The sequence below is a fragment of the Myotis daubentonii genome, chromosome 13 (assembly GCF_963259705.1).
Source record: "Myotis daubentonii chromosome 13, mMyoDau2.1, whole genome shotgun sequence".
Lineage (NCBI taxonomy): Eukaryota > Metazoa > Chordata > Mammalia > Chiroptera > Vespertilionidae > Myotis > Myotis daubentonii.
In genome coordinates, this window is record NC_081852.1 from 32,204,988 (window position 1) to 32,222,188 (window position 17,201).

Consider the following 17,201-nt stretch of genomic DNA (forward strand, 5'->3'; position numbering starts at 1 on the left):
ACTTTTCAACTAGAATTTCTGTTTATTCTTTCTTATTTGAGATTTTTCATGTTGTAGCCAACAAACTTTGATAGGATTTTTCTTAAGACAGCATATTTTCCCTTTGGACTTTTTTTCTCCTAGAAAAATTATCCAATTTTCTCCTTTTCATCATGAAAATAATGAAATTGTCCTTTTTTTAACTTTACCTATTTAACTCAGTTTTTGATAACTCAGCTAAAAATCATTTTATTGCATAAAGAAATATATACTCTAGCTTTCCTCTTGCATACAATAGAGGATAATCATTATTAATTTGAAGAAGAAGAAATAAAGATAAAAGGAACACATATATTAAATGATTTTGAATAATTATAAACTATGAGTGAAGTTAACTCTAACACTATCAAAAATTATTGTGATGGAAGGAGACTGACTTGGGGTCGTAAACACACAATACAATATACTGACAATGTATTATAGAATTGCACACCTGAAACCTACATAAATTTTTTTTTCATTTTAAGTTTTTAATGAAAGTTGTATTTACTATTACTTTATTCCTGCATCTTCTCAATTGTTTCTTCCTTGGATTTGCCCTTTTCCTTTCCAACTTGGCAAGATTTGGCTTTATGTTCAAGGACCTTTTTGTGGATTTTGTCCAGCTTTAGTCTAGTGGTAACCACCTTGCTAGGGTGAATGCCCACATGAACAGTTGTACCATTAGCTTTCTCCCATATGTCAATGTAGATGACATATTTCTTCCTGTAACTCTGGACTATTTTGCCAATTTGCTGTCCTTTGTAATGTCCTCAAACAACCTGAACTTCATTATCCTTTCGGATGGGCATGGGTTGAACATTGTACTTCTGTCTCAGCTCTTTGGAAAGAGAAGACATAATCTTCCTGCGAATGTGGGAAGGTGCATTGAAATGCCTTTTATGGTTCTTGCTCTGGTCAGAAGTCACAAAGGGATTGAACTTCATTTTGACACTTCTATGTATTTCTTAAGAAAGAAATTTTTATAGTTGCTGGCTAGACAATGTTTGCCTGGTTTGGGGTCAAGTACTACAGCACCAATCAGCCATGTCTAGTGCATGAGATCATGTGGTTATTATACCCTGTCTCTTTCTGTATAATATAACAAGACCATGTAGAAGTATTCTGAATATGACTGGCAAAGAAGTAGGTGCTTTTAAGAATATTAATGATTTGATAGTGCTTAATTGTACACATTATTTTATATATGTCAGTGTGTATCCTAAGAAGACCATTAATATTTTGGGGATTTTGCCTATCTCTCTGATACCTTTAAGCCAGCTCAATACATTTTCTGATCTCAGTTCCATTTATGTTCATTAAAAATTGCCTATAACCTTCCTTGCTTTGCTCCCAATTCTATTCATGTTGTGTTTCCTTTTTTTATGAATGCTGGTCCTTACATTTGTCATATTAACATCCCTGCAGTTGACCAGAAGGCTGATCTCGGTCTCCTTGGCCAGATCCTCAGCACTCTCCTAGAATCTGCTTCTTTTCTAGGTGCCTCAGGTAGAGTAACTGGTCTTAGCTCAGTCCTGCAGCCCAAATTCTAGAACTAGTTACTTGGCAAGAATCTTGCCTGTTCAGTGTTGTTTGGACATTTAGCTGTCATGTGTGATGTCCTAGTTGTTTTCCAAGAAGAGTTACTCAAAGCTTTTCACCAGCAGAAGCAGACGTTTCTCATAACTTTATTGATGATGTCTAAAAGGTAAGAAATATTGTTTGCATATTTATTTTTTGGCACATATGAATGAAAACCAAACCAGCATTTAGACAAGTAGAAAGCAAATGGGACTATTAAGGTAAAAAATCTAGGTCAGAAAAATCATCTGGTTGGAAGGTCATTTTAAGTAGAAAGACACATTTTCAGGCTAATGACATCACTTACTTGCACACAAAAATTCCTCATGTTCAGATTTTTGACATTTTGTCTCAGTTAACTTTGACACCTATATGAGACTCTTGTTTGAGATGCAGAGAAATCACTTTAAGAATGCTTGCAGGCTTCTTGATAAATTCACGGTTGGTCTTTCTATCCAAGGAGGGCTTCATAATAAATCTGAGCCTCTTAGCAGCAACATCAAAGCACAGATTCTCTTCCCCTCCTGCCCAAGATCTATGCCCTGACACAGAATATTGTGTCACCTGTTAATCCTAGCTCACTGAGCAGTTATTCAGTTTGTGTGGCAGCCTGAATGAATCATTTTATTAGCCTTCAAAGTTAGAGTTATGAGCAAAGAGCAAAATAGCTTAAGGAAATTTCAGTCTTCAGCCATCCTGCATAAAATATCTTGAACCGGATTTAAAGAGAAAATTGTGGTTCTGATATTTCCAAGGGTTGTAACAAAGAAGAAAAAAGAAAACTATGCAATAGGAACTGTATATGGCCAATAAAGTCTAAAATACTTACTATCTGGCCCTTTACACATGTTTGCCAATCCCTATTAGAGATATATCTAATTTTTTACAGCCATGTAATTAGTATTCCATTGTGTAAGTGTAACCAAAGTGATTGGGGAAAGTTAAATAATTACACAAAATAAGTATAAACATTTTCAAAATTCCCATACCTCCAAAATTATCCTTCTTTTCTCTGACTTAGAGGTGTTATATATTGTGGTTTGCTGCCCACATTCCCATTCCCGATTAAAGATCTTACTTCCCAGCAACAGGACGAATCAGCTGCTAATGTCTCAGGGTTGGATTCCCCTCTAGCAACTGCTCTCAGCAAAGGTAGCAGCCTCACTCAAGGTAAATCCCCTTCCCAGGAGTAGTCAGAATCTAATGGTTGGTAACTATGGGAACTAAGCTGATACCCTACCCTGATCATGGAAACTCTAAAGAGCACTCTGAGTTCGAGTTCACCTTGAGAATTTTATTGCTGCAGTATCACATTTCATTCTCTCTCTTGGCTCAGTTTGTTTCCTTCCATTTCCCACTAGCTTTGTTTCTGAGAGCCCTCTACCTAAAAAAATTCTACTTGGAAAGATCACCTGTTTCCTGGGAAACCCAACTAAGTGTCACTGTGAGCGTCAACAGTATTCCAAGGAATTAGACTCTAAAATGGGATTTTGGAGCGAAGTTACATACCTCACAGCTGCCCACGAGGATTATAACAGTGATAGTGGATGTAGTTCTTGGTGTGCTATAGTGGTACAACTAGTGAAATTTTTCCGGGTTGAACTAGGGTAGAATAGCTGTGTAAAGAAATGCCTTGGTTGATTCAATATCACAGATGTTTGAAAGGGCTGGGAAAATCAAGGCCATGCGTGGACCCAAGAATGTAGATTTTCATCACCAACGCTAATCTGCCTACATCTCCTGGATGTCCAAATGACAGTGACAGAGATAAGCACTAAATTCCAGTAGGATGCCTCCCTTGGGCAGTCAATCAGTTACTTGTAGGCAAGTTAATTACATCAGAAATGTTCTGCTCTGGAAAGATCAGCCATTTATCTTGACTGGAATTAACTCACATTCTGAGTATGAGTTTTCCTTTTGTCTTCAGACCTTTAGTGCTTATAGAGTTTTTATTTAACGTGATTCTATATGAGATCAGAGCAAGGAACACATTTTTTTTTTAATTTAACTTACTGGTGTGACATTGGCTCACAAAACCATACAGATTTCAAGTATACAACTCAATAAAACATCATCTGCCCACTGCAGCATGTGCCCATCACCCCAGGCAAAGTATCTTTCTGTCCCCATTTCCCACCCTTTGCCCAAATCCACCCAGCCCCCAGCCACCTTTCCCTCTGGCTAGCACCACACTATTTTATGTGTCTATGTATTATGTATGAAAGTATTTTGGCTAATCCTTTCACCTTCTTTCATTCAGTCCCCTCTCCCCCATCCTCTGTGACTGTTCCATGTATCCATGCCTCCGTTTCTGTCTTGTTCATCAGTTTATTTTGTTCATTAGATTCCACACATAAGTGAGATCATGTGGTATTTTCTTTTTCTTATTTCACTTAGCACAATAATCTCCAGGTCCATCCATGTTGTCGCAAAAGGTAAGATTTCCTTCTTTTTTACAGCCACGTAGTTAGTATTCCATTGTGTCAATGTACCACTGCTTTTTTATCCACTCATCTACTGATGTGTACTTGGGCTGTTTCCAGATCTTGGCGAGTGTAAATAATGCTGCAAGGGTGCATCTATTATTTGAATTTGTGCTTTGGAATTCTTAGAATATATACCCAGAAGTGGGATTGCTGGGCCAAAAGAAGTTCTTTTTTTTAATTTTTTTGGAAAACATCATACTGTTTTTCACAGTGGCTGCACCAGTGATGCATGAAGGTTCCCTTTTCTTCACATTCTTGCCAGCATGTGTCATTAGTTAATTTATTGATGATAGACAGTCTGACAGGTGTGACGTGATACCTCATTGTTGTTTTAATTTGCACTTCTCTGATGATTGATTAGTAACCTTGAGCATTTTTTCATATTTCTATTGAACAGATGTATGTCCTCTTTGGAGAAGTGTCTATTCAGATTCTTTGCCCATTTTTTTTTTTACTGGATGGCTTATCTTCCTGGTGTTGAGTTCTATAAGTTCCTTATATATTTTGGAAATTAACCCCTTAACAGATGTATTATTGGCAAATATGTCCTCCCATTCAGTGGGTTCCCTTTTCATTTTGTTGATTGTTTCTTTTGCTACGAAAAATCTTTTTAGTTTGATGTTGTCCCATTTATTTATTATTTTCTTTTGTTTCCTTTGCCCAAGGAGATAGATCAGCAAAAATATTTTTACAAGAGGTGTCTGAGATTATATTGCCTATGCTTTCTTCTAAGATTTTTATGGCTTCGTGACTTACATTTAAATCTTTTATCCATTTTGAGTGTATTATTGTGTATGGTATAAGTTGGTCTAGTAAAGTTTCACTTTTTTTTTTCATGCACCTGTCCAATTTTCTCAACACTGTTTATTGAAGAAACTGTCTTTACTCCATTATATGCTCTTGCCTTCTTTGTCAAATATTAATTGACCTTAAAGGTGTGGAGTGATTTCTAGGCTCTCTGTTCTGTACCATTAATCTATATGCCTGTCCTTATCTAGTAGCAGGCTGTTTGGATTATAATGGCTTGGTAGTATAGTTTGATATTAGGTATTGTGATTCCTCCAACTTCGATCTTCTTTCTCAAGATTTCTGAGGCTATTCGGGGTATTGCAATAGAAATTGTGTTGAATCTATAGATTGCTTTGGGTAATATGAACATTTTAATGATGTTAATTTTTCCAGTCCATGAACATGGTACATACTTCCACTTATCTATATCTTCCTCAATTTCTTTCTTCAATATCCTATAAGGAACCCATTTTAAAGAAATGGAAATGCAGCTGGTGCATTATTAGATACCTCACCTTCCAGAAGCTGCTCACTTGATATAGTAATGGAATGGCTTTATGAAGGTTAAGCTGAGGTGACAATTTAGAAATGACTTTATCCAAGGATGAGACTTAGTACACATCCTCAAAGACTTAAAACATATGTTGTACTACAGCAGGTAGAATACCTGAGCCCCAAAGCTAAGGGTGAAAAGAGGAGTGGCCTTACTTACCATCGCTTCCAGTGGCCCACTGAGGAATTTGTGCCTCCAAAATCTGCAACACTGGACTGTGCCTATCTAGGTATCCTAGTTCCCAGAGTGGGAATTCTTCCACAAGGGGACATAGCCAGTGTTTCATTAAACTTTATATCCAGGCTGTCTCCAGTCACTTTAAAGTATTTGTGCCAAGAGACCAGCAGATGCTGAAATGAGTCACAGTCCTGCCAGGGGTTATTGGCCCTGTTCATTTTCTGATGCTTTGCACACTAAGGATAGGGAAAAGCATGTTTGGCACACAGGGGATGGACTAGAATGCTTCTTGGTACTTTGTTGATGATAAATGGACAAGTATAGCAGTCAGTTTGAGAATATTGTGGTGACTAGGGGGCTCATATTTTCTCAGAGATGGTACAGTAGGCAGAATTATAACCTTCCAAGATCATACACACCCTAATCCTTGTGATGTGAATATAATGAAATACCACCATCTTGAAAAAATTGTCTTATAGGGCAAAAGGGACTTGGGATATAATCAGGGTTACTAATGGGTTGAATTTAAGATAGGGATATTATTCTGGACTTCCTGGGAGGATCTACTATAATCACATGAATCCTTAAAAGTAGAAAAGAAAGTAAGTGGATCAGAATTTGAAACCCCACATGGGACAGCTGAGAGAACACGCATCTGAATGCAAACAGCCAGTTACTAGCTCTGAGACCTTGGGTATGTCACTGAACCACTCTGAGCATGTTTCCTCATCTGTAAAATACAGAATATGATATCTGGTTTTTATTGAGAAGTAAACTAAGCACTATAATTCATGAAAGGGGGCATACACAAGGTACTCAACAAATATTAATTTACTTCTCTAATTTATTGAGTGCTAGTACATGTAAAAACTTATAATAAACAATGCAGGGGATACATAAAAATGTATAAGGCTTACCTTTTACAGAACTTAAAATCTAATCAGGGATATGTGACATATCTTACAAATATTTTGTATATACATACAGATATGACATTTTAGAATAGTCTTCTAGGTCTTTGCAAATTTTATCTCTGTTTGAAATCAATATTGGAATTAGCTCCAATATTAAAACCTTATAGTAATTCTTTTTTTATTAGCATTCCTTTGCTTCCTGTATTTGGTTTTCTTAGCACCAAAATTTGATGAATTCAAAACCCGTGCCCTGTCTCCTCGGCATTGCACTCAGCCTTCACTGCAGGTGCAGTGTGTATAATGAATAGATCGAGGTAGGGATGTTTGTCTTCCCAGCGTGTTGTTCTGTGCAGCTGCTCCTCATAGCACTTCACTCCCAAACAGATAATTTCCCCCTTTGGGGACTCTTTCCGGAATGAGCCAAACAGAGAGTCAGACAAATGAACCCACTGGAGATGAATAGAAAATGAAAGGGAACCAGCCCAGAAACCCTGGGTCATGTCGACCAGCATCAGAGGCCTATTAGCGGGGAGGGCCTCACTGAATTCCAGGCACATGTGCTGGCATGAGTGCCCTTGGGAGCTGGGAACACCGGGTCCTCCTAATGTAGCGTAATTAGGAGGCCCCTGGGCTGCAAGTTGATGTCTCCCTGTGAATGCGCATGGACTCACGTTCGGACACTCTTAGGTCTCATTTCCTTAATTTCCTAGGGCGTCCACATTGTTAACGGTCTAGGCCAGACATTATCGCTGCAGCAGAGACCCTACTCATGATTTTGGCTTCTACTTGCTGCAGACAACCATGTAGATCATGTTAGTGAGGGCTGCCTGCGAATTCTTTGCTTGGCTCCAAAAGAATGTCAATATTCAGGCATGAAACTAAAGTCAGAACACACAACAGACATCATGAGGATTTTGTAGACATCTCGCTTAGCAGAGAGAAAGTGACTTGACAGTTAATGACTATAAATAGACTATGGTAAGAGTTGTCTGTGGCCCAGTTAGGAGAGACACTTTTATTTCAGCAGTGGATTTAGCTAATAGCTATACAGGGTTTTCATTCATGATTTTTTACACTGTGCAATTAGGTCTTACTTACGTATAAGTTTTCTAAGCAGTATATCAAGTTCCAAAAAAGATTATATTGAGATGTTGACTAGAATTGCATTAACTATGTAGATTCATTTGGGGGTAAATTAAATCTTTAAGGTTTTGGGCCCCACAATACATGAACATGTGTATCTCTTTATTTATATAGGTTTCCTTTATTTTTTTAATTTTATTTTTTGTTAATCCTTACCTGAGGATATTTTTCCATTGATTTTTAGGGAGACTGGAAGAGAGAGGAAAAGATAGAGAGAAACATCTCTGTGAGAGAAACACATCAATTGGTTGCCTCTTGCAGTGCCCTGACCAGGGCCCAGGCTGGGCAGAAGCCTGCAACCAAGGTTACTGCCCTGGACTGGAATCAAACCTAGGACCCTTTGGTCCACAGGACAATGCTCCACCCACTGAGCATCACCATCTAGGGCTAGGTTTTCTTAATAGCTGGCATAGCTTGCACTGTATTTATAGATACTTTTTCCTTTCTTCCCCTTCCTTTTCCCTTCTTTCCTTCCTTCCTTTTTTTTTCACTGTTTCTATAATAAACTAGAGGCCTGGTGCACAGATTAGTGCACCGGTGGGGTCCCTCGGCTTGGCCTGTGGGGAACAGGGTGAAACCGGCTCTCTCACATCCTCAAGGCATCCCAGATTATGAGAGGGTGGTTTTTGGGTGGCACAACCTGGAATCGTGCTCCCTCCTCTCTGGTTCCAGGTACATCACCCGAGAACCGCAGCTGCCAAGTCACTGAAGCTTGGCAGCTCCTGAGTTGAGCATCTGTCCCCTGGTGGTCATTGTGTGTCATAGCTATCAGCTGGTCGGCTGGTTGGTAGGCTTTTATATATATAGACTAGAGATCCAATGCACGAAATTCATGCAGGGGGCTTGGCCCTTGCAGCCTCGGCCGGCCCTCACAGCCCCTTGTAGCCCTGGCTTTGTCCAGAAGGTCATCCAGAAGGACGTCTGGAAGGTTGTTTGGCTGTTCAGTCTAATTAGCATATTAGCCCTTTATTATATAGGACAAGGGGCCCAGTGCACGAATTCGTGCACCTTGAAAGGAACTGTGGGATGCGAGGCTGCGGTGGGCATAGGGGCAGGTCTCAGCCCATCCTCTGTGCCCCCACCCAGCCCCTTCTGCTGTAGGCCCTGGTCCCCTGTCTGCCAGCAGCCCTGCTCCTGCTGCTGCCGCTCCCATGTGATGATGGCAGCGGGTGCAAGCGGGGCCGGCACCGTCAGCAGGTGCGAGTGGCAGCTGCTGCCCCAATTACCCCTGAGGATCAGGGGGAGGTGGAGAAGCCCTCAGGGGTGACTGGGGCTGGCAGCCACCACTCGTACCCTCTGCCAGCGCCTGGCGCTGGTCCCGATCGCTCAGCACCGGCAGCAGTTGCAAGTGGGGCCAGCACCTGCAGCAGGTACGAACGCCAGGAGGGACCGCAGCACGTGGGAGCAAAGAACTTTCAGTAACCACCAGAGGCTCGCCCCGATGACAGCAACCGGTGCCCCACCTTGGTCTGGCACCCCCACTCACCTGCTCTACTATCCCACTATGGCCGATGCCCGCCATGTTCTGCATTCTGCCACCTGCTGCTGACACCTGCCATGTTCTGTGCGCACCCCCTGGTGGTCAGCGCATGTCATAGCGACCGGTTGTTTGGTTGTTCTGCTGTTCGATCTATTTGCATATTATGGTTTTATATATATAATATAGATAGATGGTATGTTTTAGTCTGTTTTTAGAGATGCTATTAATTTTGGTTACAGCAACCTTACAGAGCTCCCTTTTTATATCCAATCGTTTGCTCAATCTCCTTGCTTTTCTGTGTAGATAATCATATCATCTTCACAATCTATCTTTTCTCCCCAAATCGTAAAATTTTTAAAAAATTATTTGTCTTGTCTTGATTCACCAGCTAAGAGCTTCAGTCCAAAATTGCATAGTCATTGATAATGTCTTCCTACTTATTCTAAAGGAAATGCCTTCAATATTTTACTATTCAATGTGTATTTCCTGATACAGCTTTTAACAGGTTAAGATTTTCTCTTTTTATATTTACTTCAGAGTTTTATTATCAATACATTAATTAATACTTAATGTTGAATTTATTACATCAGAATTTCATTCTAATAAAGTATACTGCATTGTTGCCTTTTTTCCAGATTAAGTAAGATGTAGCTTTTTCTATCTAGAAATTATTTTTATATCTGGCCTTTGCATTAGCCTGTGATTAATTTCCTGGAAATACCTACAGTTGCATATGGTACTTTTTGTTTGTTTGTTTCTAGAGAGTGATATCCCAAATGGTTATGACCACAGATTATTTCTTCTGTAAGCTGAAACACTTTTGTTTTATACTTGTAAATCTTTAAGTATGGGTAAAACACATGTACACCCTGCAAGTTTTGGCTAATTATATTGCTTGTAAGAGAGAACAATTCAAAAGTCAGAATTTTAAGTTAAGCTGTAATGCCATATTATCTTCAAATTCATGATAATTTGATAAATTTGAACCTGTATCTTTGGATATTCAGAATGCCGCTTTTGCTGAAATGGGATGAAGTAATGGAGAACAAGCTACAATGAGAGAAGCAGCTAATTTCTCCTTTTCCTTTGGCTCTATTTATAAATGCCTCTCACTTACTGCATCCCTGGAATTGTAGATTAATTGCAGTTATTCCAAGATGTGGAATCCTTTCCTGAATTTTGCTTATTGAGAGCAGAATTAGAGTTAACTTTTTTGCAGCTATTCACTTATAAGGAACCCTGTTTTAATTAGCTAGATAACTATTGGAGTGCCCTATAAAACAAAACAGAAAACAAATAAAAAAGCTTCGAGGGGATTCATTTTTTGTCCTCCCCCTTCCTCAAAAGAGGAAGAGAAATAATTAAATTTAATTCAAATTAGTATTCTAAGTCTTAGTTACTTTCTCCTTGGAGTTCAGGTCCAGTTATTTTGGAATGAAAGGCAGAACCTCTTCAGTGTCTTATTTCCTGGCTGGTTTATTGGTCCAGTGGGATCATGTGCTGGGATATCTACCCTTGTCATTTTTGCTGAGAGCAGATTGTATCCATGTATATAAATTAGTCACTATGGACATTAAATTCAAAAAAATTGCCTGGGTAGTAGAAAACACCAATCTAAAATACAGTCAAATTTCCATTGACCTACTTCCTACATTTCATGTAAAATTGATGACTATGGTAGAGTAGAACATGAAAGCTTCTAGCCATGTCAGTAACACATTGGTCCTTATTGAAGTTCTTGGAAAAGAACAAATAACCACATATTTATAACTTTCTCTTTTTATAGAAATTTCAAATCAACCTCTCAGGGAAATGGAATAGCCTAGACTCCATTACAAGTTAGTTAAATCTCTACCACTCCTACCCCTGCTAACAATTTAGGAACTATGTCTCCTACAATTTCCAGATCAATGACTAATGAACTCACTAGAGATATCAGCTTGTCTTCCAAGTTATTTTATTAGTTTGTAAGTGAACAGTCATGCATCCTTGCTTCTCAGCATAGAGTGCTGTCAGGCTTTTATCTGCACAGGATCTCACCTAAGATGTGCTTATTCTAGGCTACTAAGATAGTAGCTGCTGGGACACCAAGCAAGGTAGGGTATTGACAAACCCATAAACCTCAAATATGCCACAGCAATGTCTATTTTTCCTTGGAGTTTACATCTCCATTAACAAAGAGCTTATTCTGGCAATCCATTTGCTTCTGTTTACAGGAATGTTTATAACATTTCTGATCATGGAACATAACATCAGTATTGCTGCCTTCTCGTTTCTCACTGGGAAAAAGCAGAGTCACTACCCAGGTAACTGTAAATACTACTTTTGTCCTTTAGTTGTTTAGTCTATTGGAATGTCTGTCTGCAAATACTTCTCACTTTGGTTGGTTATTTGTTTGGCTCTGTAGTCTGCACTGGGCTTTAACAACCTAAAGGGAAAGCACTTATACCTACATAGTCACCTTTCTATCTCTAATTCCAATCATATAGCTAGCAGTCAGGGAATCAGTTCATGCCTCAACTGAAGCACTCATCAACACTAATAAAAGAGAAAAATGGTAATTGGCGTACGAGCTACCCTTTTCATTGGCTAATCAGGGCTATATGCAAATTAACTGCCAACTAAGATTGGCAGTTAACTGCCAACAAGATGGCGGTTAATTTGCATATGTAGGCACAATGCAGGGAGGCGAAAGGGAAAGCAGGAAGAAGCCCCCTGCCACTGACAGTGATCGGAAACCCAGGGGGGAGCTAAGAGCTGGGGGGCAGGGCAAAGGCGGCCCTGGGGCCGCCTTTGCCCTGCCCCCCAGCCATGATCAGAGAATCAGGTGCCTTTTCCGCCCTGGCCAGTGATAGCAGGAAGTAGGGGTGGAGCCAGCGATGGGAGCTGGGCACGGTCGAAGCTGGCAGTCCCGGGAGCTAGGGGTCCCTTGCCTGGGCCTAAAGCGAAGCCCACGATCGTGAGGCCGCTGCAGCTGCGGGTCCCCGCTGCCGGGGCCGGACCCCTCAGCCAGAGGCATCAGGCCTGGGCAAGGGGCCGATCCTGCAATTGGAGGGTGATGGGGGTCAACGCCTGAGGGCTCCCAGTATGTGAGAAGGGGCAGGCTGGGCTGAGGGACACTCCCCCCCCCCCTCCCCACACCCAGTGCACGAATTTCGTGCACCGGGCCCCTAGTTACAATATAAAACAATAATCTGTTTTGGTTTGTACAAGTTAGTTACAGTTTAGGCCAGTGTCCTTGTGTAGTTATTAACAGTGGTCTGGTTCTTACTCAGAAGTATCCTAATTTAGATGCTAAATGATGGCAACACCATCTATGTGTCTTTTTCTACCACTCAGCGAGGCATGGCAAAGTAGATGTCTCATCCATGTTTGTGTTTCAGGGCTTAGCTTCAAAACATAGTGGACATTCAATTAAGATTATGGAGCAGATTTGGAAAAGAAAAAAACAACAAGACAGAAATACCAAAAGTAATTTTCTAAACATAAAACTTATGACAAAAAAATCAAGTAAGAGGCATCTTTGTCATTTGTGGGGCTGACAGGAAACAGAGTGCACATTGAAACTGGTTGACTTGAGGAGATTTTAATGCAGGGGCTCTGTACAAAGATGTGGAGAAAACATAAGGGAGAGAATAAAGTTAGAGAAGTAACATGGTGATTAACAAGGAAGGAGAGAGACATGACTACTTCTAGGCTGATGGTGGGATGGGTGGAAACAGTTAAACCCTGGGAAGAGGGAGCTGCATAGAGAAGATCTTAGTACAAGAGCTGTGTCCTTCAGGTAGAGATGCAACAAGCCTATGGTGATACAAGATTACATAACCCCTGCGGGTGAGCTAAGTCTCTAAAATGCTGCATCAACGATTTGTAAAAGGAGGCACATCAAACTCTCAATCAAAATTAACTTAGAAATCACAGAATAAATGCTCCAAGAGATAGAGTAACAATAGTGAGTGAAGATAATTATGAAGAATTATTTATGAATATAATGATGATATTGCCTTAATAACTTTAGGCAATGGGGATCAGGCATCTTCATTTCATAAATGCAAACTTGAGGGGTAGAAAGCATTAATTGAATCCAACTGCCTAAATAACTTAGTTAAATAAAAGATCAGAATGTTAATTCCCTGGAAAAGGACAGCTACCCTGGTCTAACTTGTTAAGGACTAAGCTACAGCAAGGATCACCTGGCTCCTTCCTTATGTACCTAGTAGAGTTGGGAAATTATAGAACAAAAATACTGTTGGTGTAAATATATGGCACTATATATAGTCATGCACTGGGTAATGATATTTGGTCAATGACAAACCACATATATGATGATGGCCCCATTAGATTATTAGAGAGTTGATAAATTCCTATTGCCTGGTGATGTTGTAACATCATAGTGCAATGTATTACTCACATGGTTGTGATGGACCTGGTATAGACAAGCCTACTGCACTGCCAGTTGTATAAAAGTACAGCGCATACAATTATATACGATACATGATATGTGAAATTTTTAATAAAAGACTATATTACTGGCTTGTGTATTTACTATTCTGTTTATTGTTATTTTAGAGTACTGTTTCTCTTTATAAAAAAAGCTTTCTGTAAAACAGTATGCTGTGTTATGACTGTAGCAGCCTCATCTAATATTTACCATGTCTCTTGATTGCCTCATATTCTCTTGTTTGACTTAATCTCATGTTGTTTTATGAATTTACTGTAGGCTTAGTGTGTGGTGTTCATAAAATAGACAGTAATGTTCAGTAATATACATCCTCAGCCTTCACATGCACTCACCACTCACCACTGACCCCCCAGAGCAACTTCTAGTCCTGCAAGCTCCTTTCATGATAAGTGCCCTGTACAGGTGCACTGTTGTTGTTTGTTCTTTACCATGTTTTTATTGTACCTTTTCTATGTTTAGATGCACACATACGTACCATTGTGTTACAATTGCTACAGTTTTCAGTATAATACCGTTCTGTGCAAGTTTGTAGTAAAGAACAATAGACTATTCCATATACTAGTAGCCTGTGTGTATTAAGCTATACCATCTAGGTTTGTATAAGTGCACTGTGATGTTTCCACTAAGATAATGATGCATTTTTCAGATGTATCCCCATCTTTAAACAGAGCATGACAACATTGTAGAATTAACCAAAGCACCTGCTAGAAGTGGCATTGAGAATGGTGGTACTAAACTAATTAAAAATTAAACAACAGCAATTAAAACCAGAGATGCCTCAAGAAAACACTCAAACTGTATTGATAAGATGTCTTCCTAAAATATTTGGGAATTCCCAAAGTCCATGTGCCTTGTAGGAACTTTGCTATGTTGTTTTAATGTTGCCAGGAAGTAGCAGTAAATTAGTGAAATAGTTTCTTCAGTAAACTCTAGTAACATGCAACTTTTGTAACTATTCATAACATACTTAGCAGTTCACAAATAAGTAACTCTCAGTTCCACTTATAAATGAAAACTCAGTTCACATGAACTCACAGATCACCTGACCCTCTTCACCAAGATGTGTCTTTAACTCCATTGATTTGAAAATACAGTGAGTAAAAATGCATCATAAAGGCTTCCTAGGGACATGTGATTGCTAGAGTGCCCTAGGCTACACCTAGCTGAAGATAAACTCAATGAATGTAATGTTTCAGCAACCTCTGCCAAAGATCACAGAGTTATTTGTCATTTTGAGGTCAGGCAGTTTCACACAAATGTGACATTTACTTTGCCTTAGACTCTGCTTACGGTACCCGATAAATGTAAAACTGGGAGATTATGGAGTTGTCAAAGGGCAACTAAAACAATTGAAGTGATTGTTTTCTATAAAGTGGGTTTTGATGAGACATCTTGACAAAGGCCAGTTCAGGCCACTCCCCTTCCAAACGCTAATCTTTTGGAACCAGGAAGCCACGGGCCCGGTGTCATTCAGGAGTTTCACCAGGCTCCTTTAATAAAGTCTCCCCTGAGCCAGGCATTCAAGTGGGTGCAGGCCTCATAATGGAGATTTCACAGCGAGATGCTGCACACTCTGAGTGATCTTGCCATTGGTGCAGTTCTCAGCCCGGCGGCTCTTCTGCCCAGTGGCTACAATTTGACTGATCAGTCACTTTAACTTAGCTTTGCCACTCTCAGACATTTAATAATTCATTTGGCAGGTGCAAAGTACACAGATATTTAAGAAATTCCAGAATTTTGGAAGAATTAAAAAATTCACTGATTGTTTATTTGCTTCTGGATGGTGACATTTAATTTGGAGATTGAAGAGAATTTAATAGTTCCAAACTGATTACAAAGATTCTACAAAGATTTTTATTGTTTCATTTTTATTCTTTCGTTTTTGGGGGGGAGGAGGGAATGGCTCCATTCCTGTGGTCTATCCTAGGATATCAATAGGTTGTTCATACGTAGCTGGTTATTAGACTATAGTGGTAGCCTTGTTAAACATAGAAACATGTTTAAAGACATAGATTATTCCCTTGCAGAAATATCTGTCTCAGATATTATGGCTGACAGAGCTAACTGATGACACAGAGACTTACTTCAGATTTTATTTTCTTAATTGTTATACCTATAAGTAAGTAGTATGTACTATATGTAGCTGCATTGTCTAGATTCATTTCTTAGTTCTGCTACTAGTAAGCATGATTATCTCGGAGAAAGCAAGTAAACCTCCCTGTACTTTACCAATAACTTAGGGGTACTAATAATACTTCCCTTGTATTTCAGGAGAGTAATGGTGCTAACCTCATTATTTAATCATATGTGTGAAATAAATTAAAGCAGTGGTAAGCATATAGTAGGCACTTAATGAATGTTAACCCATTATTAGAATTATCCTCACTTTTGAATAAACATATATTTATCATTTGTTAATTGCTTTCCTATATGACCACACATGTTTGCTTCTGTTTTATTTTTAATATATTTTTTCTTAAATAGGCAATACATTAAAAGTTAAAACACTAAGCAATGTATGGTGAAAAATAAGTTTTTTTATCCCCACAGTGCACCAATTGCTATTTCATCCAGTGATATTTTATGCTAAAATCCATGTATTTAATCTTCCATTTAGAACTTCAAAAGAACACGGTGAATACAAAGAGAAGAACACTGTTCAAAAGGAAGATATTATTTAATCTAATTTTTTGTTTATAATAATATAGTAATATTGGAAAAAAACTGTTTTGATAGACTACTTGTTATGTAGCAACATTATTCTAATACTGTATTTACAAATGCATTATATCATTCAGTGATTATAATAATTCTGTGAGATAGGTGCATTATCAACCAGAGTTTACAGATAAATCATTTTGTAAACATAACCCAGCTGGAATTAAACATTATGCACTTAGATTTAAGTTTCCAAAGTGTATAATACATCCAAATACCTTGTATTTTTCTCTTTGAAATAAATCTTACATTTTATCTTTGTTTTCTTTTCCCTTTTAAATACCACCTACTACTTAATGTTAAAAATAACCCCAACCTAGACGCCTTGTCCAGCCTCCAATTCATTCTCTACAGTCCACAGCTTACATGTTCCAAAATTCCAGTTTTACCAAGTATCTTGTTTACTCAGAAGGCTTGACTGACTCCCCTCTGCTCAATGACAAACCAGTCATTCAACTTCCAAGGTCTTTCTGGATCTGCCTACATCTAAAGTAGCAATCTTGATTCCCGTACATGCCTAGTTTGGCTCAAATAGTAAAGGTTACTCAACAATTTCTTTATCACACAACTAACACATATAGTTAAGCAATTCTTCTTAAGATGTGAAATGAGGGGATTTAATCTTTCAGCTTGGGTTATTTGGGTCGTGCAAAACAAAATTTTATGGCATCTACATTTTAAAAATTTATTTGGAGATACTGATTAATTCCTGATTGAGGAATTGGGATGGGAGCAAATACGCATTCTGATTAGACAGTTCCTGGGAGCCATAGCTGTACCATGGCTGTATCCCTCATCAAGCGGATCAACTCTTGGTGTTCAAGTTTAAAATGTGTCTAAGAGTCCTCCCCAGCCTTGGATACCAGGGCCTGATTTTAAG

At 39.0% G+C, this 17,201-nt stretch overlaps 1 pseudogene; it reads right to left on the bottom strand.

Annotated features, from left to right (window-relative positions):
* Positions 1-529: 529 nt before the first annotated feature.
* On the bottom strand, positions 530-965 carry LOC132214540 (large ribosomal subunit protein uL24-like; annotated as a pseudogene).
* Between the last annotated feature and the right edge of the window lie 16,236 nt (positions 966-17,201).